This window comes from Miscanthus floridulus, chromosome 12 (genome assembly GCF_019320115.1).
Source record: "Miscanthus floridulus cultivar M001 chromosome 12, ASM1932011v1, whole genome shotgun sequence".
Taxonomy (NCBI): Eukaryota; Viridiplantae; Streptophyta; class Magnoliopsida; order Poales; family Poaceae; genus Miscanthus; species Miscanthus floridulus.
In genome coordinates this window covers 12,564,206-12,588,074 of record NC_089591.1, presented here as the reverse complement: position 1 = coordinate 12,588,074, position 23,869 = coordinate 12,564,206, and the positions used below count along the sequence as shown (strand labels likewise).

General features: G+C 42.1%; 1 pseudogene; it reads right to left on the bottom strand.

Moving 5' to 3' along the window:
• Positions 1-1,347: 1,347 nt before the first annotated feature.
• LOC136498387 (amino acid transporter AVT1B-like) lies at positions 1,348-18,290 on the bottom strand (annotated as a pseudogene).
• Between the last annotated feature and the right edge of the window lie 5,579 nt (positions 18,291-23,869).

Sequence of the window (23,869 nt, the reverse complement as noted above, 5' to 3'; positions counted from 1 at the left end):
CCCGCAACCGCCGCAGCCGAAGGTCGCCGGGATCCACCATCGCCGAGCTCGGAACCTCCGCGCGAGAAAGGCACAAGTAAATACCAAGTATACTTCTTAGTGTCATTCTAGTAGTGATGCTAGGAAGTGTCAACAATGTTCATGTTGGCTCAATAATAATCCATTAATCCTAGTTCCTAACAAGTGAACACGTGTTTTGCCACGCACTCTAGCAACGTTTGGACTACATGTTCATCAATTTGCCAAGTTGTTATACTAATAATATGAACATTTTACAAGTTGTTCCATCAATTTGTACCCAGTCCACTAGTGAGTACAATGTACTCTTCGAGGCCTCAATCATCCTGAGCATTGTCCTTGTGATTAGAAGGATGAAAATGTGCAACATTTGCTCACGTCATGTGTTTTCTCAAGACAGCTCCGGTATTTAGTTTTGTCCTTGGCCGGATTATAATAGCACACACTAGAAGGCCCGGATGCACAGATCTTCCTCGAATCCTCCCCTCAATCCCTCAAAGAAAGGGGAAGAAGCACAGATCTTCGTCCCCCTTTTCTCTTCCTGTCTCACTGACCTCTTGGTGTGCCGCACCACCGTCATAGCACGCCGCCATGCTCAGCACCGCTGCCCCATAGCACGCCGCCATGCCCCACGCCAGGAAGGAAAGGCCGCCATGCTCCATGCTGGCAAGGTCGTAGCACCCCCACACCAGGGAGGCCACTGCCTTCCTGCAGTGCCCTACGACGCGACGGCGCGGGAGCAGTTGCCGCTGCCCCACGAGGGAGCTGTCGCTGCCCAGGCGCAGTGCGCTTCGCAGCCTCAGCTCTGATCTATTAGCAACGAGGGAACAGGAGGGAGAGAAAAGAAAAGAGAAACAAATTTTTTTGTCACTAACATATGAGTCCCATATAATAAAAAGGATAGAGCGTTCTTAATCTGCTGGAACACATATCCCCTATATTCTACAATTCAGTATTCTCAATCTCCTTTATTAGATTTTAAGGGAAAGAAGAAAAGAGATTTGGTGGAGATGCTATAAGAGAAGGTAAATATGGATCGAAGGAAATATGGCAGTCGCGGTTTTCAAATTACCTCAGGATATATATTATATTAACAAAAATGACACGATAAGATCGTCAGCGGCAGCCTCTGCCATCACGAGAACAACTTCAGACAAAATACTCCTCCGGTAATACAACCTGCCTAATTCTATCCATTTCCTCCAATTTCTTTCATGCAAACAACAATTTTACATCAAAACAATCCCCCGTCTCCAGACCAGCAACACCATCCCAGAAAAGAAAACTAGCTATTCAAAACATGGACACAAGATAATTCTAGGGCAAAATTCAATGGTACTGTTGTATTATCTTAGAAAGAGAAGAGTATGTGCCAACAACAGCACAGCAAAGTCCAACGGCAATGATGAGCACACACAGTACTACCTGCACAGAAATAGGGCTGATTAAAAATGTGCACATGTTTCAGTTTAAGAGTAATTATAACTATTTATATTTGGATGATAAGCTGAATCAAGAACAGATAAGCTGAATCAAGAACACAGGGAACATTATTTTTCCCCAAAAAAGTTTGCATCCAAGAAAGTGAAAGTTCTGAATGAAACGATTGGAGAATAAATAAGAAACAAAGTATGTTAGTTTTCAAGCCAGAAAAACATTTGATTATTAATATAAATGAGTTTTTGGCGCTCTTGCACTATTCAAAAATGGATGTTTAAGAAAAATATGTAATTAATGCGCAAGTAAAAACATATTTTACCTGATACCAGGTCACTTTACTCCTGAGGATAGACAAAAAGCAGGCACATGGTAGAATATAGGCCTAGAGGGAAATACAAATTAGCTACAAAGAAATATACAAGCGAATGCTCCAAAAATTTGGAAGGTGAACTCACCACAAACATGGTGAGAAAAGACCCAACCAGTGACATGACAAGTCCTGAAAAGGCTCAACAATCATTGAAGCAGAGAATCAGGTAAAAAAGAAAAGAGGAAAGCTTTTTGAATCTTAATAGGAAAACTTCATACTATTGCCACTACTTATAGAATGTCATCAGAAAAAGAGATGAAAAATGATGAACAAACTTACCAAAAAATGGGACGGACAAAGCAATAATAAGGGAAGATACCACCAGAGCGGATCTAAGCATCATTATGTTCAGGTATGTCTGCTGATTCGGAGGTAGCAGTTCCTCCAAACTCAGGGCGAGAGGAGTCATGGTTAGCGCATATGTAGGTATTAGTTAAGGACATAGCATGATCCATGAAAATGCTATTAAACAACACAGAACGATTGAAACTAAATTTGTTCAAAACAATGGATTAGCTGTTAGAATTTGATAGCAGACTTTGGGGAGGAGAATTGTAGGACATCCTATAATCACAAGTGTAAGTCCATCTATATTTGTCCTAAGTCAAACATTTTTTACTTTGACCATAAAGGGCGTACCCAGTGCAGAGAGCTCCCGCTCTGTGCGGGGTCTGGGGAAAGGTGCCAGTGGCAAGCCTTACCCTCGCCTGTGCAATGCGAGGAGGAGTCAAACATTTTTTTTACTTTTACCATGAATATCTAAAATTTATATAGAATGATAACATAACATTGACATTGCTAAATTCATTGTTAAAAACAAATAACTCTGTTAATTTAAGATAATACTTTTTATAGATAATTCTAGTCAAAATTAAAAAAATATATTTGACTTAGGACAAACCTAGATGGCTAAATGGAGTTTCATGTGATAAGAGAAAGTAAGATATCATATAATGTTAATTGTTAAGTATGGGAACAAATGCACACGGAAAGCTGAAATAAAAGCCCAAGGATATTTGGTTATTGGATTCGTCACCTGCACCAAAAACCAAAAGCACAACCAGTCAGAAGAATATAACTTGCCACATAAAAGCATTTAAGTATTCCTAATGCGACTGAACTTGATTATACTCTATTAAACGCATTATGTGACTTTAGCTAGAGGCCATAATTTTCTTTTCTATCTAGAGTCCAGAAAAGGACAATTACCGTAGTCCAGACTGCAATTTTGGAAGCCACAAGATTCGGGGGTAAGTTCAATGTGAATTGGGACTGTAGATTCACCGAACATAATGTATCCCATGATTGCAGCACCAGCGAACAGAACAGTAGACAGAGCGATACTGACAACAAACATAAACCAAATGAGATCATGACTATCTGAAAACAATTTACGGCTTGTATGATTTTATTACCAGGTGAAGAGAACAGCAGAGAATCGGTTGTGTTTCTTCAGAGAAGAGTAGATGTTAGGGAACACTCCATGGCCTGAGTAGCAGTACCCATACAACCCGATGGCAATGGGGATTCGAGGAAGGTTCAGTGCTGTCCCTTCACTCTTGACTGTGCCAACGTGATCAACAAGTCCCACCCAGAACAAGCAGGAGACAATGACGATAGACGCAACGACTCCACCAGCTAGATGCACAAATTGCAAGATGAGAGTCCTCTCAAGATTGCCTTGGTTGGGTGAACTATGAAACAGGCAAGTGTATTTGGTGAAATAAACAATTGAGGCAACAATTGAGTTGGTACCTGAAATGAAGCTGAGGCAGCTGAGATCGCGAAGCCAAGTGGTAGGCATGACGATAAGAGCAGTCAGGGTGGCAAATAGCACATGTGAATCCAGAGTCAAGCTACCTATGATTAGGTGTGCATCTGGGAACAACTTTGATAAGTTGTCACTCTCTAATATCAAATACTCAATACAACATGCCTGCAAGAAAGGATCAGGACCCATTGCATAGTATAAAGAATACAAAAACTGAATAACAGGTGAGCATTGCTAGTGTGGAAAATACTTACCGAGATGATGATACGGCCAGCAGTGCCAAAGGCAGCATATCCAATATCAGGGTAGGTCTCGAGGCCATCCTTGCTTTCCAGGCAACCGCGCAGGAGTATGCCAGTGTACCATGCCAGTGCACCCAATACCGCCAGTATCACTAGTCCAAGCCAGCCACCTTGCTTGACAGCATAAGGTGTTGACAGGATCCCCACACCACACAAGACATTCACTCCTGCATATGACAGGCAAGTAACTGAACTAAAGCTTTGTCTTACATAAACGAACATAGTACACGTTAAAATTTATAACTCTATTATGTAGCTTAAATACTGAAAAGAGAAGGTTTGGCATTCTCTATGATACAAACTGATTTATCTGATAATTGAGATGTAACCAAGGAACTGAAGCTGCAGAACCAAAACTACTAATTCTACCGATTTCTCTCCCAGGAATAAACAAAAAAAAAAATCAACTGACGTTGGTTTGAAATGTTTCCAAAACAAGAACTTCACCTATAACTGTTAAAGGGAAAATGAGTACTTAAAAAATGTGGGCTTTAATGCCTCATAAATTTCATAGAGAATTCGCACATGGGCAGCTACTGCAGGCCTAATTTTCAACATGGTCATTAGTATATTGCATGATCTGATTAGGACAAGGTTTCTCTTTCAACTTGACAAAGACAGATCTAATAAATCCATATGCCTGAGGGCAATTGTAGCCCAGTTGTCCATGACTCACGTTCCTGTCACATGACTGTACTGACTCACCAACCATGTGATATGTTATATATAGACCAAGAATAAAAAAGAAACAATCGATGTATCTGTAGTTTGGCATGCAAACAGAGGACAGATGTACCAAAGAAACATACATGACTACTCTCTGCTTTTGCTAAATCTAGTGAACTGAAGAGTAGTATGTTCCTTGAAACTTGAAAGCATTTAGCTGATGAACTAATTGACAGTGTATTATATTAATGGTGCTTCTTGAGTAAAATTAGTTCAGGACATGATGTGAACACTAAACCTTTGGTGTAGTTTCATGGAGGATGCACCCATGTTATAAAAATAATTATGATATATATTTGTTAGACAATGAATTACGATATATAACGAACAGAATGTGTAAATATGATAAAGTTGGATACTAATTCAGGTCCCATCATCAGTTGTCTGTTCCCATGGAACAACAGTGCATAGCAGCACCACAACAGCAACTTGTCCATTTCTGTCATATTTGTGTGGTGTGGCACATACCTGAACTGAGTATGTTTAATAGTAGCTGAATCCTCTAAGATGCCTCTAACATCCATCACAATCAACATGACAATTCAGTGTATTACGCATAGTTAAATCTAGTGAAGTTTTGCTGGCTTTACGCAAGGCCTTTTGATCTTTTTACCCTGAACTTTAAACATCTGCAAGGTTTGGAAATTTCAATTTGGTAGCTACTGTTTCCTTTGCAGAAAGAGGCGAAATTACTAGACTCCATGACTAATTCTCCATGCTGCAAGCCTTCCTAGTAGTGAGTAGCACCAAGTTTTTTGTTGAATTTTGACCTGATAAGTTCTCTAATTTCCTTGCCCTGTCTGCTACTTTTTTTTTGCAATGGTGACAGGAAGCCTATTGACGTAAATATCCTCAAAATAGATCAGCATTTGTAACACACTAAAATTTGAAATTTTGAAATAGGATTAAAACGATTTATTTTGGTATTTTATGTGCTCATGAAAATGTAGATAAATAAAACTTTTTATCAAATTAAAATATATCATAAGGTTTAGCAACTTGTTGTGCATACATGCTGGTGCATAAAGTTTATTGTGATGAGTGGTGTTGATCCAAAACTCCAAAACAATTTGAAATGTTTTTGAAAAGAGTTTGAATATGATTTTGAAATAAAAGAAAAGAAATTTATTTTCCTCTCTCCTCACTCTACAGCCCGAAGGCCGCTCGGCTTTCCTTTCATTCGCGCAGCCCAGCTGAGCCGCAGCGTCGCTTCCCTCTCCCTCGGCCCAGCGCGCCCCGTGGCCCAGCAGCGCGCGGACGCCACCCTCTCTCTCGCTCTGTCGTTGACACCTCGGGCCCGCATGTCAATTGGCGTTGTCTTCTACCTCGCGCCGTATCCACGTCGGACACCGCCGCCGGATTCCGCCGCCGCCACGATTCCTCGCCTTGGCGTGTGCCCCAAGCTTTTTCCCCTCATAAATATCGAGCCCCGTGTCCGCCGTCTCCATCCCCAACCCTAATTCGAGCCGCTATGCCACCCTATGCCCTAGTGCCGCCATCGAGATCTCGCCGTGAAGAAGTTCTACGCCGCCGTGACGATTAGCTGCTCCTCCGTGCCCGTAAGTGCCTCCCCGAGCTTCGTGTCGCGTTCTCAAGCACGTCAAGACTTTTCTTTCTCTCTGTCTTGCTTTGCCTTAACCGTGTCGCCGTCGCTCTGCCGCCGCTGGTGCTCACCGCCAGCCACCTCCGTCCACTCTTAGCCGCCGTAGATCGCAGTGTTAGTTTCGCCGTGGTCCCCTCTAACTCCCAGTACAGATCCCGAGCCAAATAGTGGTCTCTAGGATCGATTTCAAGCTTCACCGACGAGCTTCTCGCCACCGACCATGGCCTGCCGCCGCGCCTGGCACTGTTCCGGCCCGCCGGCGTCTCTCTGTTCCCCTCCTTTCTAATCTGGGCCATCCGGATTCAATCCAACGGTCCAAGATCACTCGTACCCCTTCGCTGTGGCGGTTTTACTAAAGAGCCCCTCCCTTTTCCAGTATTAGAACCCGCCGTCTAGCGTAGTTCAAAATAATTCAAGCAATGCCCCTAGTTTTTTTTGTTTTGACCCCTGTGTTTTCCTAAAAACGAAGCCAAGTCCACAGAGAAGTTTTAATTCGTTTTCTTTTATTTTAAAACTAAAATGAGTTCAAAATAATTACAAAATTGTCACTGATTTTGTTTTGTTCATATTTTCTCCGTTTTAACTCCGATTTGACCCGTTCAAGTTGCGTTAGATTCATAACGACATAATCTACGTATTAGTATCAATATTTTCCATGTTAAGAGCTCTAGAATTTTATGGTTTAACGCCTAGCTTGAATAATGATTATGCAATTGGATTTTTCTAATTAAAGGTAACTTAGGCTTTTCACCTTGGTCAATTATATGATTAGTTTACCTTGTTTTTCTAAATCAAGTATAATTTGACTTAACTCAATTAAGGTATTTCTGTGAAGTATCTTATACATGTTTTATATAGCTAACATAAATAAAGCCTATAGTTTCTTTTCGAAGCAAATCTATTGGTAGATATATCTTTTTCACCGTAGCTCCGATTAGCATGCTTTTCACGTCCGTGTGATCGTAGCAACGCGTAGATTTGATTTCAAATTCTTTTTCACTGATTGGTGTATTGTTCTAATATAGTTATGTTTGAATGCTATGCATGATTGTTCGGATGCTTGTGTGGTGCTGTATGATCTTGTCCAGTTGGCGAGCTTTACATGTTGATCAAGAAGGAGTTCCTTTGAAGTTCTAGATTTGAAGAAGGATCTAAGTTTAAGGCAAGTATAGCATGTGATCTTCCTTGTTGTCCTATACACCTTTAATCATTTAATTAATACTGCATGTGTCTACCTTGACTACCATTAAGAATTCCCTAGTACTTTATACCTTGTGCCTTGATACCTATGGGGTATTGCATTGGGTAGTATGATGCTAGTGCTCAACTACAACCATGATCTTGCAGCTTGACTAATGGTATATGCAATAAACACTAAAATATACTTTTTAGCAACATGGAACAAGGGGGCCAGAGCATTGGGCTATTTTATAGTGCTCTAGATTTCTCTTCCTATGGACTTATCTGTAAGCGAACATCCAGGACTTACAGTACAACTGTGAGGGCTACATGGCTCTAGCTTTAGCTCCGTATGAGGACATTTTCTAGCTTGTTAGAGGTTACCTTTATTGGCGTAAGAATGGCTTGCCGAATCGGGTATAGGACATCCTCTACTCTTATGTGTATAGCTGTGATGAAATTGTGCTATTCGACAGGGGCGTTCCTATATCTGTTTGCCGAGTGAATCTAATGGCCCTAACTTGTTAGACGAATCTTTGAAAGGCTTTATAGTGAACCCTGCCGACCTTCCTTGGTAGTGGGTCAAGAGGTTGGCCGCCTCAGGCAAAAGTGTAAATCACAACTTATAGTGGAAGTGTACAACCTCTACAGAGTATAAAACTAGTATAGTAGCCGTGCTCTTGGTCACAAGCGGCCTTAGACCCTTACAGAATAGATGATGAACACTGATGATATTAATGATAAAGATGCTCACTAATGATTACTGTTTATGCTATTCATTATTCATGTTGACCTGATCATGTGTTTATGTGGGCTTGTGGATCAACTTGTTGCCACTCAATGCTAAAATTATGACTCATTAAATGCTAATTGCAGTTAAACTAGTATCAGCCTTTTGAGCCTCATGAACCCCATGTTATATTTGTTGAGTACGATATGTACTTACGCTTGCTTTATTTTTTCAATTATTTGGATAAAAATCCCGGATGGGTACCAGATTGCAAGAGTTCGGAGGAATTAGGCTTGTGATCAACCAGTCAGTTGTCCCTGTGGAATTAGAATCTTTACTCGAAGATCGGAGTTGTCTTTCCGCTGTTTACTGTCTAAGGTCATATCCTTTATACTAAGTACGTTATATATTGAGCACAATCTTTCGATATTACCCTTATTTGTAGCTATATGTGAGATTTGACTTCCTGGGCTCACATATGGTGTGTACCTGGTTTTGTTCTTAAAACTGGGTGCTACAAAGTGTTATTAGAGCAATGCTGACTGTAGGACGCAAGCCTAGATAGAACTGGACGTTTTAGCCTGCTTTCATCTTTGCTTAGTTCTTGCTTTCTCTACAACCTTATTATTTGCTAAAAGTTATGCTCACTTCGGCCTCTGTTCTGTTATGAAAACCTTGTCTCTATTCTGAATCCTCTCTCTTCATCTAAATAGATGGGTTGTAATGAGGAGACCACCAACATCAAAGGTCAGGAAGACTAGGCTACGTTGTCCTTGATTACATTCGACAAGGAGAAGCTTTTAGCTATGCAACAAGTATTAGAAGGAATGACTCAACATGGGAGTTCTCAACAATGCTTGCTATAGGGTCAAACCAACATACCAAAGGGACCAGTGAAGAGAAAAGTGATAGAAGCTTGGAAGAAAATGAAGTCCAATAAAGATGTTGGTAGTAAGATGCTTGGTAGTCAGGACCAATGTTAATGTTGCAAGCATTATGGTTTTCCCTATCTTCAAAACAAGTCTGATAAGAGGGAAGTCAAGGTGAACCCGAGTTGTGAAGCTAATGTGGAAAAGAAGAGGAAGGCAGTCTCACCAGAGCTAGAATTGGGAAGCAATCAACATTCAAGTTCTACTACATTGTTACATCCAGCTCCAATCCCTAGTCAGATAAACTCAGACTCTAAAGAGTTAGAAGCTTCTCAAGCTAAAACTACTTCAGATGAGGTATGCATCGATAGGTGTACAATCACCTATAAGGAGTTTCAACCCCAAAAGATCAAGTAAGCTAGAAAGCGGTCTAGTCAAACAAAGATGAACCTTCAGAGTCGGCAGGCTGACAACACACCAAGCAACAATTCGGTGAAGTATGACATCATTAAAGATCCAGCTGAGAGAAAGTGTTATCATTGTCAACAGGAAGAATATTATGTTAAATTTTGCCCATGGAAGAATCAACAATTATACCATGGAAGTGGTCAGAGTCAGATCACTACAGGGTTGCCACCAGTAAGTGTCAGTGATACCCAACGCGAAAGAAGCATTTGATGAGAATGACGAATGAAGGAGTCATGCCGGACTACCCAAGATCAACAAAGTGGAGGATGTGTCACCCTCACTGTCATTCAAGGGATGCTACCCTAGATGCCCTCACAGCCACACCTTAGTTAAGGAATAGGAGTTTGTGTCCTTTATGTAATAAAAACGATAGTATCGCAAGTTGAGTCAATGATTGAGTTGTGCACCTTTATTGCTTTATTAAATTATCATTATGCTTATGATTGTTTTGCATCTTTGTAATAACTGCAATGATCTTGTTGGGTGTTCCCATAATTTCATTTAGCTTATAGGCCTAAGGTATAAGGATTAATGAAATAAATAGTTGGGCTATAGTTTTCTTCTGTTTTCCCTATCCTGCCTTTTGGAGCAGTCTGCCCTCTTCGGCTTATGTCTTTGATTTTGGATGATCAGAAATCATGAGAAAAATTTTGGATAACAGTACACTCCATATATTTCTCTGAGCGCAAGAATTAGCCTGATAGCTATTTTGGTTATGAAGTTACGAAAATCACAAGACGATGCATCTGTGCGGTTTGAAACCGGGAATAGTTTCTGTTGTGCATTGTTTTTGACTACCTGAACTGCAGAATTTGGAAAAGTGTTGTATAAGGAAGTTGTGGATCATTTTATAAGCTTTCCAACGGTATAAGCTACAACTTCATTGGATTAACAGAATGAGAGTTTCAGCTGTTTTACTGTGCTACTATTTTCCTGTCCCGCGAGTGAAATTGAGTTGTCTGTTCACACCTTTGCACATGAGTTTCTTTGGGATGTCAGAATGCCCTTATGCTAGTTAATCCATCTAGAAGAAGGTGGAAGCTACCCCATTTTGTCCCCTAGTTGATCTTTTCTTAAGGGGTAGCTAAGTTGAAGAAGTTGCAAGATAAAGTTTCATACGTTCTAGTTATTCATTTGGAAGCATCGATTACCTCTGTGATGGTTGCTACCATGAGAAGGTGCTTGTTGTGTTCGGCCATCTCCAGGGCGTAGCACAAGACTGGTGGAAGTCTTACCAGTATGGACATCCCAACAATGTTGGACAGATCACCTGGAAGGAGTTTAGCGAGAGCTTCAGGTCGTACCACATTCCCACAGGTGTGGTAGAACTCAAGCCAGATGAGTTCTGGGCTCTCAAGCAAGGATCTATGACTGTGTGTGAGTATCGTGACATGTTCACTCAGTTGTCATGTTATGCTCCAGAGGAAGTGGATAATGATGCTAAGAAACAGCAATGCTTTTTGAAAGGACTGAATGATGGTTTGCAACTACAGCTGATGACCGTGGTGTATGCCGACTATCAGACGTTGGTGGACAGAGCAAATGTAATTGAGAACAAGCGTCGAGAGATGAAAGAGAAGAAGAGAAAGCTTGACGTTCAGCGCCAGTTAAGAAACACTCGTATTCATTTTGCTACACAAGCAGAATATCAGTCATGCCCTATGAATCTGCTTGGGAGTACAGATCAGGATCAGTATCATCAACCTAATGATGAAGTGTAGCATTTTAGCTCTCAAGAGCCATGTCTGTCATCTCCTACTATCACCTTCATGAAGACAAATACTTCTACTAGTGAGGAAGATTATGATTGTGGTGAAATTGGACACTATAAGAACACTTGTCTTAAGAAGCTTGCTGAAAGTAATCAAAGCCAGAATCAACAACAGTAAAAGTCAGAACAGAATGTCCATAAGGAGCAGGTGTAAGAAAATAAGTTAAAGCGAAACTACATTCAAGACAGGTTGAACAATATAGATATGATTACCACTCATGGAGCTAAGGAAGTTGTCATGGGGTTCATTCCAATAAACTCAACCCCTACCATGGTTTTGTTTGACCCCAGTGCATCACATTCGTTCATCTCTAGAGAATATGTGGAAGAACAAACTACACTTCCGATGAGGAAACCCCTAATAGTTAAATCTCTAGGAGGAGAAAAGAAGGCAAACCACATATGCCCAAAAGTTAGTCTTAACATAAAAGGGAAGAACTTTGAGGCAAACCTTATTGCTTTGAAGTTAATGGACATTGATGATATCCTTAGAAGGGGATGGTTGTCTGTTTGTAAAGGAGTGATTAAGTATGCCCAACGTTCGGTGCTTCTCACAACACCGTTAGGAGAAAGAATTGAGTATGAGGGTATTCAACCTGCACCTGAGGAATATGAGAATGACCTATTAGAAGGTGTGTCATGTGAAGATAGTAAAGTGGACTGTGAGTTTTCAGATGACAATGTAGAGGAACAAACACCTTGAGAAGGAGATATGAGACATCTATAGTTGGTTCTACGTGGACTTAGGATTGTGTTTGAGAGTTGAGCAATTTGATCTGAGCATATAAACTCATTAATCTTTTAAAGTTGGTTATAGAACCTACTTTGGATCAAGAAAGTAAGAAGGCTTTGATGGAAGGTGAACATATGAAGAAAGAGGTCTAATGAGTATGGACTAAAAAGGAAAGGTGGCATAGTGATTGGAGATAACTGAGAGTTGTTCAAGGTGCCTGTTAAAATCTTGGAATTAGTTGAGCAAGTTGCTTGAGTAGGGTTATCAGGGTATGCAAAGTAAAGCAGAAGGTTTACCAAGAAGGTGGAGTTACTCAAGGATGTGAAGAAGATTCAAAGGTAAAATACCCGTATCTCTTTTGTCACCATCTCCACGAATCTCGAGGATGAGATTCATCTTAAGGGGGTAGAATTCTAACACCCTAAAATTGGAACTTTAGAAATAGGATTAAAACAATTTATTTTGGTATTTTATGTGCTCATGAAAATGTAGATAAACAAAACTTTTATGAAATTAAAATATATCATAAGGTTTAGCAACTTGTTGTGCATACATGCTGGTGCATAAAGTTTATTGTGATGAGTGGTGTTGATCCAAAACTCCTGAACAATTTGAAATGTTTTTGAAAAGAGTTTGAAAATGATTTTGAAACAAAAGAAAAGATATTTATTTTCCTCTCTCCTCACTCTCTTTGGTTTTGGGCCGCCTCCCCTCTACAGCCCGAAGGCCGCTCGACTTTCCTTTCATTCGCGCGGCCTAGCTGAGCCGCAGCGTCGCTTGCCTCTCCCTCGGCCCTGCAGCGCACAGACACCGCCCTCTCTCGCTTTGTCGTTGACACCTCGGGCCCGCATGTTAGTCGGTGTTGTCTTCTACCTCGCGCCGTATCCACGTCGGACACCGCCGTCATGATTCATCGCCTTGGCGTGCACTCCAAGCTTTTTCCCCTCATAAATATCGAGCCTTGTGTCCGCCGTATCCATCCCCAGCCCTAATTTGAGCCGCTATGCCGCCCTATACCCTAGCGCCGCCATCGAGATCCCGCCGTGAAGAAGCTCTTTCCCCTCATAAATATCGAGCCTTGTGTCCGCCGTATCCATCCCCAGCCCTAATTTGAGCCGCTATGCTGCCCTATACCCTAGCGCCGCCATCGAGATCCCGCCGTGAAGAAGCTCTACGCCGCCGTGATGATTAGCTGCTCCTCTGTGCCCATAAGTGCCTCCCTGAGCTTTGCTTCGCGTTCTTGAGCATGCCAAGCCTTTTCTTTGTCTTTGTCTTGCTTTGCTTTGCCTTAACCGCGTCGCCGTCACTCCGCTGCCGCTGGTGCTCGCCACTAGCCACCTCTGTCCACTCTTAGCACTGTAGATCACAGTGTTAGTTTCGCCGTGGTCCCCTCTAACTCTCGGTACAAATCCCGAGCCAAATAGTGGTCTCTAGGGCCGATTTCAAGCTTCGCCGATGAGCTTCTCGCCGCCGACCATGGCCAGCCGCCGCGCCTGGCACTATTCTAGCCGCCGGCATCTCTCTCTTCCCCTCCTTTCTAATCTGGGCCGTCCGGATTCAATCCAACGGTCCAAGATCGCTCGCACCCCTTGGTTGTGGCGGTTTTACTAAAGAGCCTCTCCCTTTTCCAGTATTAGAACCCGCCGTCCAGTGTAGTTCAAAATAATTCAATCATTGCTCCTAGTTTTTATGTTTTGACCCCTGCGTTTTTCTAAAAACAAAGCCAAGTCCACATAGAAGTTTTAATTCATTTTCTTTTATTTTAAAACTAAAAATGAGTTCAAAATAATTACAAAATTGCCACTGATTTTGTTTTGCCCATGTTTTGTCTATTTTAACTCCGATTTGATCCGTTCAAGTAGCGTAAGATTCATAATGACATAATCTACGTATTAGTATCAATGTTTTCCATGTAAGAACTCTAGAATTTTATGATTTAATGCCTAACTTGAATAATGATTATGCAATTGAATTTTTCTAATTAAAAGTAACTTAGGATTTTCACCTTGGTCAATTATATGATTAGTCTACCTTGTTTTTCTAAATCGAGTATAATCTGACTTAACTCAATTAAGGTATTTCTCTGAAGCATCTTATACATGTTTTATATAGCTAACATAAATAAAGCCTATAGTTTCTTTTTGAAGCAAATCTATCAGTAGATGTATCTTTTTCACCGTAGCTTCGATTAGCGTGCTTTTCGCATCCGTGTGATCATAGCAATGCGTAGATTTGATTTTAAATTCTTTTTCACTGATTGATGTATTGTTCTAATATAGTTATGTTTGAATGCTATACATGTTTGTTCGGATGCTTGTGTGGTGCTATATGATCTTGTCCAGTTGGTGAGCTTTACGTGTTGATCAAGGAGTTCCTTTAAAGGTTTGGATTTGAAGAAGTATCTAAGTTTAAGATAAGTATAGCATGAGATCTTCCTTGTTGTGCTATACACCTTTAATCATTTAATTCATTCTGCATGTGTCTACCTTGACTATGACTAAAGATTCCCTAGTACTTTGTACCTTGTGGCTTGATACCTATGGGATATTGTATTGGGTAGTATGATGCTAGTGCTCAACTACAACCATGATCTTGCAACTTGACTAATGATATATGCAATAAACACTAAAAGATACTTTTTAGCAACATAGAACAAGGAGGCTAGAGCATTGGGCTATTTTATGGTGCTCTAGATTTCTCTCCCTAAGGATTTATCTATAAGCGAACATCCGGGATTTACAGTACAGCTGTGAGGGCTACATGGCTCTGGCTTTAGCTCAGTATGAGAACATTTTCTAGCTTGTTAGAGGTTACCTTTATTGGCGTAAGAATGACTTGCCAAATCGGGTATAGTACAACCTCTACTCTTATGTGTATAGCTGTGATGAAATTGTGCCATTCGACAGGGACGTTCCTATATCTGTTTGCCGAGTGAATCTAATGGCATTAACTTGTTAGATGAACCTTTGAAAGGTTTCATAGTGAATCTTGCCGACCTTCCTTAGTAGCGGGTCAAGAGGTTGGCCGCCTCGGATGAAAGGGTAAATCACGACTTACAGTGAAAGTGTACAACCTCTGCAGAGTGTAAAATTGGTATATCAGTCGTGCTTTCGGTCACAAGCGGCCTTGGACCCTTACGGAATAGAAGATGAAAACTGATGGTACTGATGATAAAGATATTTACTAATGATTACTGTTTATGCTATTCATTATTCATGTTTACGTGATCATGTGTTTATGTGGGCTTGTGTATAAACTTGTTGCCACTCAATTGCTAAAATCATGACTTATTAAAAGCTAATCGCAGTTAAACCAGTGTCAGTCTTTTGAGCCTCATGAACCCCATGTTATATTTGTTGAGTACGACGTGTACTTACGCTTGCTTTATTTTTTCAATTATTTGGATAAAAATCCCGAATGGGTATTAGATTGCTAGAGTTTGGAGGAATTAGACTTGTAATCAACCAGTCAGTTATCCCTGTGGAATTGGAGTCTTCACCCGAAAATCGGAGTTGTCTTTTCGCTGTTTACTGTCTAAGGTTATATCATTTATACTAAATATGTTATATATTGAGCATAGTCTTTCGATATTACCCTTATTTGTAGCTATATGTGAGATTTGACATTCTGGCTCACATATGATGTGTATCTGATTTTGTTCTTAAAACCGATATTATTATTAGACCCCACTCTACACTTATGCATCAAGAAATAAGTTCTACGTCTTCCTGAACCGATGTATCCTTTTATCTTTGCTCTTCTTCTCTTTTTCTTAAAAGGGAATGGGCATGGGCTCTGGAATTCACTCAAACGTAGGCTTGTTCCTATCTATGTAGCTTCACTTTAAATTTTAACAACCATGCATTCATAAATTAAAAATCGAAACCAACAAAGTTTGTGATACTACTTACCGTTCATGACCCCTTGGGTATAGGAGCACTGCCGGTAGGGCCCCACCTCATGGCCCTCAACCATAGGTCTCTGGTCCTCGGGGATCCTCTGCAGCGACGATGCCTTCCGCGATGGTGGCAGGTAATGGGAGCTCTTCCGGACGTCCTCATGCTGCTGCTGCTGGTCATCGCTGGCGGAAGCAATGCTTGTTGGCAGTAATGGCTTGCTTAAGCTGGAGATGATCTCAGGTGGCTTCCCCCGGAATGAGTTTGTCAGGAACGAGTTGGACAGCCGGCTCAGTGATGGCGTGCCCAAGAAGCTCAGGTTGGGTGAGTGCACACTGCTGTACATGTCAATGGATTGCCTGCTCGTAGAAGAGGAAAAACGTGCTTACTAGTTTTGTTACTGGATGCATATAGAAGGGTTAAATTGAAGCATAAATGTCTAAAGAGTTTGTCAGGAAATTTAACATGACATGAAGTGGTCAGTAGTAACTAGAGATCACATTATTAACTTCTGGGTTAAAAAAGAACGGTAATTTTCTGATCTCCCGTTACGATCTCCGGTTGATTTATCTCATAGGTTTTCTGTTTTCCATATGATTTTCTCTTAGATTTGAACTTTGCTATGCAGAATATATTTGGATGAGCAGATGAGACCAACTGAATTTGCCACGTTAGCATAGCAGACCAGTGCAACTGGGACCCCAACATAGAGAGAGACATCTGGAAACCAGACAAGTGTACAGACTAATCACACATTGCTAAGGCCTTGTTTGATATATGTGTATCCACTTCAATCCACATGTGTTGGGTGGAATGGAATGTAATTTAATTTAATTCCACTTCAACACATGTGGATTGAGATAAATACATGTGTATCCAAACAAGGCGTTAGCATGGCTTACATGTCAAATGTGGTACATCGTCCACACATCCACCTGTACATCTCCACCCTTAGAGAAACTAATGGGCCATAATATTTTTTCCAACAAAAGAAAATATTCGTTACATTTGAAAAGTGAAATACACCCTTTGAGTACTGAAAAAGCCACATGGGTGTAGACTCCTACCAAGAATGACCGCAGACTGCCTTTTCGCACATCATTTTCGCACGCCTTCAAGCAAGGTAAGCTGACTAAATGCTGAAGTGGAGGAAAGAGAAGAGGAAAGAGAAGAAGCGGGCTATAAACTTACAGCCGGCTTAGGCACAAGAACCAAAAATTTCTGTGAGAGAAACAAGTAGGCCATGTATTAATAGTGAATCACTAACTACTGTATGTGTGTTATTAGCGTTGGTCTTAGCAATCCCAGACATTCCACGGACAAGCACATCAGAGATGAACTTGATGTGACTCTCGAAGTGTAATTGTGCTACAGGACAATCCAGCAGTACAGACAAAAAAGTATTTGTATTTTCATTTTCTGTTGAGAAATTGGACCAAAATAATAACCGGACTACGAGTTGGTTGGTACATTGCTAAGTCTTCTGGTCCTAGATAAGTGTCATTTTGGATATTGAATTATTGATACTAGTAAGATTCAAAGCGCAAGATTCACCTCCACTCCAATTTGTACCCACATACTTGTGGATTAGTAATATAAAATCTACCCATATTATTTTTCTGATGGCTGATCTAAGTGTCGTTAGGGACATTATAGTAGCTTGAATTCACTTGATTTGTAAATATTTGGTTTAGCTGGTGCCGGTAGCAGCAGCCAGCAGGTAGTAATATAATATGCAGTGCCACGCGGCAACTGAGCGCGTGTTTAGTTCCAACCCTAAATTCCCAAAAAGTGTTATAGTACCTATCATATCGAATCTTGTGATACGTGCATAGAACATTAAATGTAGATGAAAAAAAAACTAATTGCACAGTTTGGTTGGAAATTACGAGACGAACGTTTTGAGTCTAATTAGTCCATGATTGAACACTAATTGCCAAATAAAAACGAAAGTGCTATGGTAGCCCAAATTCCTAAATTCCCCAAACTAAACACGCGCTCTCTCTGGAAAGATTGAGAGACACGGAGTAATAATAATAACAATAATTAATTCTAGAAAGAGAAAAAAGGGAAAGTTTGGCCGACGCCGCGGCCGCATCCTGCTTGCTTCCTACGTGTGCCTGCCGGCCGCCGCCACTGGGGCGGAAGAGATAGAGACGACGATGATGGGCGGAGGCGTGGAGCAGTTACCTGTAGCTCTGAGGCCATTGCTGTGTGTACGAACTCGGCTGGCTACACCGCGCCGCCACCTCCCGTGGGCTGTCACACGGCGACGAGGAGTCCGACTCGCCGTCGTCGTCCCCTGACTCGTCGCCGCCATGGCCGCCGTGCCGCTTTCCGTCCTCCACGGCGGCGGCATCGTCCTCCTCGTCGCTCTCGATGAGGAAGCTCCGCTCAGACACCGAGTTCTTCATCTCCCACCTCTCCTCTCGGTTAATGGTGACGAGCGAGAGAGCAGAGAGCGCGCGGGTTGACAATTGTAAGGAGGAGGCGGAGGGAGAGGGACAGGCTTATATATTGGCGAGGAGTTGGCCATTGGGGGCACCTGATTTCTATCGGCGATGGTGGCGGCGGGGGGAGGCGGAAGAGATGGGGGATATTTTTGTCCCGACTTGTTGATCAATCATCAACGGAGGAAACGAAGTAACGGCCGGGTTGGTGTAGATAATAGCAACTCCAATAGAGATGATAAAAATAGAGGGCTAAACTCATGATTTACCCAATCTCTAAAAAAACAGAAAACAATTTTTCCATTTGGCTGAGGCGAATAGCTAGCGGCACATGCAAGCTATATCTAGCATATGAGAATTCTAGGATAGATGACTTGCTATTTTAGAAAGCGAGATACAATAGCTGTTGGACTCTTTTTTCTCTCCAAAATACTCAAATTAAAGATACTAGCCACTACTGCCCGCGCTTCGCTGTGGGTGATATGCTTGGTATAGAAAAAATCTTGAAAAATATGGCTTATATGTCTAATTTGTTTTCTCATTGTGTTGGTACGGAAGATTGGTCTCAATATTGTAAACGAACATAGAGTTTGGTTGTCATTACATGGCGCCTATTTTAGGCCAGCAAATCAAGGACATGTTAGTGGAAAGAAGTATTTGATAGAGTTGGGCTCAAGCAACTAACACACTTAGATTTAAAGCACAACATTGGCTTGGATTACATTATAGATGGAAATAGCAAAAACTACAACACAAGTACCTCTCCTAACGCGAGGGTTTACAAAAGAGTGAATTAGGATCCACTCCCCTTAGGCGAAACTACAGCACATTTTGTAAATCAGGAATTATACGAAAGATTACATGGTGTCGAACACTAAATTACTCTGGGATTTAAAGTTACATGGTTAAGAGAAACCTAGCACAACCAAGGCTTACTCTAGAAGTCGGGATAGACGAGGGCAATGGAGAAACAACAAGATAATGATTATCCAAAACATGACGTATGACCAACAGATCCAGAAACAGGAGACTGAGAAGTCAAACATCATGAACCCTAAGACCAAACTAACCAACGGTAGACTTAAACTTCTTCAAAAACCAGATCCCTTATTCTTATATTACACCATCACCTCAGTCAGACGAAATGAGGACTGGATCTTGTAGCTCTGCTTCGGATACGAGAAGGATGGGGATGAAGAAGAAGAGCAAGGACCAAGGGCATCTTATAGTGGTGAACGAAGATGGGGCACAGCGCACCAGAAGTGGAGACGACATGGATGGGATACGCTGTCGGTTCACGCCGTGGAGATACAGCCAGCCATGGCGTGCTCCCTGCTCAAGCGAGCAGAGGGGGGTAATAAAGGAGAGGAGTGAGGGTTCGCTCGACAAGGGAGGCGTGCGGGTGGTCGTGTCCCCAAAAGAAGAAAGAAGGGAGGGGGGTCTGGTACAGGGACGAGGACGAGGATCAAGAGCGGATTGGAGGTTGGGAAAAGGAGAAGCGTATAGTGCATGAGGACGGCGAGTGCGGCACGATGTCGAGGCCATGCGAGGATAGGTTGCTAATGGGCCTGACACCAACGGCGTCCGCGGGGCACGCGGTGACAGCGACCCGGCGTGCATAGCGTGGTTGAGCTAGGCACAATGCCTGGGATTTGACATCCACTCGGGCTTTTCTAAGCATTCCCTACTACCTAAGGCTAACTTTTCCTAGGCGTTCTTCTTTCCTTCCCTTCCTTGTCCACAATATGCGCCAAACTTTGTATGAAGTGAGATCGCAACAGACATGCTTGTTCCGAAACCACCTCCTCTTATTTACTTTGAGAGAATACTATTTCATCAACCAGTTGTGGATTTCTTGTTCAAACTCCCGAATATTTGTATCAAAAGTGGTATGGTGGTGTAATTTGGTAAAGGTACCTAGTCAACAACCTCGATACCAGCGCATGGCGAGCAGCGTCACCATGTGATAGCTGTTCCATAGGGAGCCCTCGGTTTCGTCACGACACCATAAGCTATTAACCAGACAACTACTACCAACTTCATGGTCGGAAGGCAGTGGGGTCATAGACCACAGAATGAGGGGAGTATTGCAAGGGAAGATTCAAACAACAAGGGTTTCCTTCACAACAAGGGACAATGAATTCAAATCCAGCGACAGATTTGATTTAAAGAGATTTAAGTGTTCTACTGGGACATCCACAATTAATTGATACAGCGTCCTAAATTATCTAATCATGACTAGTTTGCTGATATCTGGATGATAACTTCTCTTGTAATCCACCTACCATCGCCCATGAAAACTCTAAGCACGTTTAACGGGAATTAAGTAGATGGACGTAGTTGTCACACCCAATTTTAAGGATAAAATTGAATGCACAAAACTCGTGTGTGCCCAGGGATCAGTCACACACACAAGCTGACAAATTACATAAAGTATCATCACGGTGTCTCTTACATTAGATTCTTAATATAACTTAGTCTTATACATCACAGCGGAAAATAAAAGGTAACTCTCTCACGTGGAACACCATCACTGGGAAGGTCAACTGGTTGACCACAAGCCTAAAAATCCTTAGGAAATTCCTCATAACCGTTGTCATCTGTTACCTATTCGGGATTTTTATCCAAATAAAGAAAATAAACAAGCGTAAGTACTTCCCGTACTTAACAAGATAACATGGAGTTATGTAGCTCAAATAGGACGACACTGGTTTGCTGTAGTTAGCACTTTTAGTAAGTCCTGATTTTATTATCAAGTTTAATCAAGTTATGCTTAAGCTCCCATTTAAACCCACATAATCAGATATCAGAAATTATTTGCATCATATTATCATCATAAACCATCATAAATGAACCATAATGAGTATCCAATTATTCTGTGAGTTTTCCGAGCCGCTCGTGACCGTGAGCACGACTGTTATAATAGTTTGTAACCCTCTACAGAGGTGGTGCACATTCACTGCGAGTCATGATTCCCATATGCCCGGGTTAATTACTCCCATGTCACTGCCAAGGTGAGCGGGCAGGATACACTATGAAGCCATTTCATAGGTTTCTCTAACAAGTTAGGGCCGCTAGGTTTCCTCGGCAAGCAGATGTAGGAACCCCCTTTCCTATGGCACATATCCATCGCGGCTATACACATAGGAACAGAGGCAACCCTATACCCAACATGGCAAGCCCCTTTTACGCCATATAGGTAACCTCTAACAAGCTAGAAAAGGTCCTATTACTGAGCTAAAGTCAGAGCCATATGACTCTCCTGGTTGCACTGTCAGTCCTAGCTTTTGCCGATAGATAAGTCCTTATGGAGGGCTAGGAGCAACATGATCAAAAGTCATTTGCACCTTCGCCCTATGGATTAGTTGTTATAAATCATGTTATACTTTTAGTTCCATAGAACCATTCACCATCGTATAGATCATGTTCAGTTAGAGCACTAGCAATCTACCCATATGCAATTACCCATAGGAGTCAAGGGAACAAGTCATCAAATGACTAGAATGTCCTTATGGTTATCAAAATTAGACACATGCACATGAGTAAGTGATTAAAGTGAATAGGACATCAAGGTAGGCCCATGCTATACTTGCCTTGGTTCACAAACTCTTGCTGGTCCTGATGGTCATCGAAGAACTCTTGGTCTCCAACGTTCTCCTCACCGTCTAAACGCGACCAACACAGCAACATACAACATTCCAAAGGCATTCATGCAAAGCAAACATTCCTATAATTAGAACAGTACACCAACAATATATAAAACAAGATAAAATGTTTATGAAAATAATCTACGTCTCGCTACGATCACGTCAACGCGAAGTTCACGAAAAACAGAGCTAAAATGCGAAAGTTGTGATTTAAACGGGATTTCCTATAGCAATATATTTAATTAAATCTAAACATGAAATTTAAAAGTTACAAACTTGATTAACAGTGGTACTAACGCATAGATTATGAAATTATGAAGCTAACACAATTGGAACGGGTTAATTCGGAGCTAAAACGACGATTTTATAAGCAAAACAGTACAAATGGCATTTCTGTAAATATTGAAAACGTATTTTAGTCTAAAACAGTGAACCTTACGCTTTCAAAATGAGAAAGCGTACTCGGGGAAATGCACTAAGGACGGCGGGTTCTATTACGCGAAATTAGGGGGGCTCTTTAGAAATTTGACCCACGAAGGGGTATCGGCCTCTGGTGGCCGTCGGATTAGAAATGAACGGCCAGAAATAGATCTGGGGGAGAGAGAGAAGAAGGTGCCGGCGCCGGAACAGTGTGGCCGGCGGCAAGGCGCCATGGCCGGTGATGCAGAGGTCGGCGGCGCACGCGGCTAGGGCGCTAGAAGCCATGAAATGAGAAAGTAACTGCATGGGAAACAAGAGGGGAGCACAGGGATTCTCACCGCAGTGCAAAACGGGGACGGAGGCGGCTCGAGGATGGCGGACGACGCGGATGGTGGACGGTGGACCTCGGCGTCGCGGCGGTTGCGTCTTCTGTGCACAGCGAGCGCGAAGGAGGGAGCGGGGGCAGCAGGGGGCGCGCGGGGGGTCTCGGCTTCGTTTTAAAGCGGCCGGGGAGCGGGCGACGCGCCCACGTCGTGAGTGGAGCGTGGGGCGGTTGCAGCGTGATCGCCACTACGGTTGCAGGACACGTGGGAGGAAGGTGGGGGGAGGAGCTGACAGGCGGGGCTGGGTGGTCAGCGGCTGGGCACGGGGCTGAGGACGCGAGCGGTTTCCACTCACCCGGTTGGGCCGGTGGGGCTTGCTGGGCCGAGCGGCCGCGACAGTTGCCAGCCCGTCTGAGTGGGCCGGTGCCTTGCTAGGCTGGCGCGGTGCGCAAAGGAGGAGAAAATGAGAGCTGGGCTAGTAGGGAGAAAAAGGCATGTGGGCCAAAAACAGAGAAGGGGGAAGAGAAATAATAAAACTCCTTTTCTATTTCCTAAAACATATTTTGAAAACCAATTCCAATTCAAATTTCAATTCTCTTTGAAATTTTTATCAATACCAAACATTCACAAAATAATATGCAGCGACATGAATGCACATACATGTTACTATTTTATGATAAATTTTAAATTCATGAGAAATTTATTTATTTCTACATTTCATGAGCACAAAATATAGAATTAAATCATTTTAAACCTATTTTCCAAAAGAGGCAAAATTTTAGGGTGTTACAATTCTACCCCCCTTAAGATGAATCTTGTCCTTGAGATTCGGGTGATTGCTTACTCAAACAGTTGGGGATAAGTCTTTCTCAGATCCTCTTCTCTTTCCCAAGTTGCTTCATCCTCTGTATACCGATTCCACTGCACCTTGCACATCTTTATAGTTCGGCTTCTTGTAACTCTTTTGGTAGTTTCCAAGATCTTTATTGGATACTCTTCATAAGTAAGATCTTCCTTGACAGCAAGTTCTTCCAAAGGAATTTGCTCTTCTGGTACCCTCAAACACTTTTTCAATTGGGAAACATGGAACACGTCGTGCACACCTGACAAACTCTCAGGCAGTTCCAACTAATAAGCTACTTCTCCACGTCTC